Here is a 3,485-nt window from a genome sequence, read left to right on the forward strand (position 1 = left end):
ACTGTTTTCTCTATATGAAAACCAAAATGTGGTGGCTTGGTAAGGCAAACCTCAAAGCACTAGTTTCAAGTCTGTGTTGCATTCTTGTTGTTAGCAGTTTTATACTCTCCCCATAATGTAGTATTATTAATCCATAGATATCATTGTTAATGTTCTACAGTAGTATTGGTTCTTAAATTTGACTTTTTAAAAGCATTGTTAAACTTTCAAGAGTGATTTCATTGCCTACAGTGGTGTCTTAACCACACTAAAATAAAGGGTAAATAGGGATCTACTTCACAAATTCAAAAAAAAAAAAAAATCTTCCTAACAGCCCCACAAGTAAACTGAGACTCTTGGTGGTTGAGACTCACCAAACTCATGCGTATCATACAAACTCATCTGTATCATACAATTCTCAAGTGCGTGCAATCCTAACATCACCCCAGGATTCAGAAGTCCAAGAGATGGAATCTCTGATACATTCCTAAAACAAATGGTTCTACCTCAATCTTATTTCTGCTCTCTCATGGTTCCGGTATTAACTCATTACAACTTTGTCATTGTTTAAGATTATTTATTCAAGCATAACATTGCCAAAACAAACAAATGAAAAGCAAAGAATACCAGGGTTCTGTTTGTTGAGTAAGGGGATATCCCTTTTATTTTCCAGGAGAAAGTAATTTCACTCCTGCCCCAATGGGCCCTTTGCCCAAGACACAGGTGAACATTGAGGCTGGCTTCAGGTATGAAGCCAAGGTCTGTCTTCTCCCAGGAGGTGGCAGCAGCAGCAGCTGCAGCCTCCGCCTGCTGCAGAAATCAGACAGAATTCATTTGTTTTCCTGTTGGCATCCAAACCCAGAAATTCCTGATTCCAAAGACCACTTCATCCCTTCCTTGGTTTTGCAGAGCTTAGTGGGAGCTGGGGCGTTGGGAGTTCAGGAGTTGGCAATAATTCCTCTTTATAAGTGCTTAGTTTTTTTGTAAACACTTTGGTCTGGACTGTGACCTTGAAGCATGTATGAAGGAGGTTCAGGAAGTCTCTGGCCAGGGAAAAAGAGCTTCAAAAAGAAACAGTAGCTGAAACACATCCACAGAAGCATAAATCTAGAGACCCCAGCACACAGTTTGGTACCACACAAACGATACAGATTGTAGACCTGGCCTCTCAGCTACCAGCCAGCTGACCTTCTCATTGAACCTGTCAGAACCATAATTTCCTCATCCACCCAGCGTGGACTGGGTCATCTTGAAGCACTTGCTAATTCTTAAATTATAAGTTACTGCACTTTTATTTTCTGGACTAACGGCTGGGCCTTCACCCTTTCCGAATTTTTAAAAATCTCAGACACAACAAAACACTACTGGTTCCAAGTTAATCCCAGTTGAGCACATATCCTGGTTTGGCAAACACTGCCAGCTGCATAGAAGGCGGGCAGGAATCCCAGGAAATGTCTGAACACCACTCAGCTATGGATGAACTGTCAACTGCTGGGGGTTGCTTTGCAAATTACCACATCTAAATGAAGCTGACAAAATGATATTTCAGAAAAGCAATTAACACTGATGCCTAGTGTATTTGGAACCAAAAGGCCTTTTGGGAAGAATGAAATTGGCTCAGAAAAAGAGTACCCCAGCTCTCCAGGTAGAAATGTTAAGTCAAGATCTTCCATACTTTTCTCCCATCACCACCAGTCAGATCGTCAGCCTGGTCTTTGTGAAGGAGACGGAACTAGTTCCTTTCATTTTCCGCCTGCTTCCACTTGGATTGGTTAAACTTTCATCCATTTGTTCAGTGAACATCTACAGATCACCTCCCATGAGTCAGGGGCTGGGTGTACACCTGGTTATTGAGGAGCTCACAATGGAGTAGTCAGATGCTAAATGAATTAATATACATGGAGCATTCAGAAAGGGTTGGAATGTAAAATATAATAGAGGTGAAAGAGATAGTATTATCTCCCTAAGGCCACAGGCCAAATACCATACTTTCTAATAAAAGCTATCCCTAGAGTTATGGCACAATCATCTAGGAAGAATCTCATCCTCCTATAGGTACTGGCCCCTGTGGGATTGTCAATTAAACTTTTTCTATTTCACATGAAAGTTGTCATGTTAGAATCCCTTCCCAGATTGGGAGTTTTGGCTCCGGAAGCCCACTCTAAATGGAAATATTGTACACGTTACCTGGCATCAAAGGATGGGGCTGGTGGGACAACTTCTGTCGTCTCCACCTCTTCCTCTTGAAAATATCAGCACAGGTGATGGGCAGGTTAAGTAAGTTTCAGTGTTACTGCAACAGAGAGAACTGGGGAATGACAGAAGTAGGAGAGTCTGGTGATAACAAACCCTAGATAGCTTCACTCCTGAAAAGAACCATATTCTGGAAGTTTGGAGAGCAGGTCAGAGGGCAAGGAAACACAGGACTGTCCTGTGTGACAAGGAATGAACTGAGCTATAGACCATAACAAACAAGCAGAAAAGAAGCAAACCATTTCTCCTGGTTCCCTGAACTGATTTCAGATTAGTCTGAAAAGGACAATTGAAGTTTGCCTTCCAAGAGACACTAGATGCCCTCATAATATTGAAATCAAGTCCAGTATTTCTCGAACATCATTTTTTAATAGAGACGTTTCTTACTTTGATGATTTCTTTTCTTCCTGTAGAGTTCCAAATAAGCCTCAAGAGGATCTTCTTCCCACAGCTCCACAGGCAATTCACAGCTATGCCAGTTACTACATGTATAGCACAAAGGTTGAGAACCTCTGGCCTTTGGCTGAGTTTTATCCAACTGAATGTTTAGTTCACTGATGTCATAGCCCCCAAAATAATCAGTGTTATAATGGGATTCTCTGGTGAACATATTTATAGTGAAGCCTCTGAGCAGCAGTTCTCTCCCTTGGCTTCACACGGGGAACTTTTAAAAATCCTCACCCCACATCGCAAACCAATTACATATTAGGGGTGGGGCCTAGCCATCAACTTTTCTTTAATCTACCATAGGTATCAACATTTTTGTATGTTCCTCAAAAGATGTCTATGTACAGCCAAGATTGAGACTTTCCCACATTAAGTCTTAGGATAATAAGAGGCAGGAAGCTGCTAGTAACTGACAGCAAAGCACACCTCCTCCCTTTGGAATTTCTCCTGAAAAGCCAGCATGAAGAAATCAAATACTGCAATGGCAGCCAGCATCAACATCCACCTTGTAAGGTTTTCATTTCTGCCTTCCCACCGTATCCACCAGGTCATCTACAATTAAAATGATTTGAGTACCTACAAAGTTATGAACAGTGACTAATTAGTATTTCAAAGACAGAACCAGTAACAGGTGATGGTGGTATGATGGAGATTCCACATTCTTTTTTTTTTTTTTTTTTGAGACAGGGTCTCACTGTGTCACCTCATGCTGGAGTACAGTGGCGCGATCTCGACTCACTGCAATCTCTTTCTCTGGAGTTCAAGCGATTCTCCTGCCTTAGCCTCTGGAGTAGCTGTGATTATGG

At 41.6% G+C, this 3,485-nt stretch overlaps 1 long non-coding RNA gene across 1 annotated transcript; it reads right to left on the minus strand.

The window, feature by feature from the left end:
• Window positions 1-742: 742 nt before the first annotated feature.
• Window positions 743-2,701, minus strand: LOC115898269. Its single transcript, XR_004057976.1, has 3 exons — window positions 2,620-2,701; window positions 2,167-2,272; window positions 743-1,040 (listed from the first exon to the last, which is right to left on the minus strand). It is a non-coding gene; the product is annotated as an uncharacterized LOC115898269 (long non-coding RNA).
• Between the last annotated feature and the right edge of the window lie 784 nt (window positions 2,702-3,485).

Source organism: Rhinopithecus roxellana, chromosome 6, assembly GCF_007565055.1.
Source record: "Rhinopithecus roxellana isolate Shanxi Qingling chromosome 6, ASM756505v1, whole genome shotgun sequence".
NCBI classification, from domain to species: Eukaryota; Metazoa; Chordata; class Mammalia; order Primates; family Cercopithecidae; genus Rhinopithecus; species Rhinopithecus roxellana.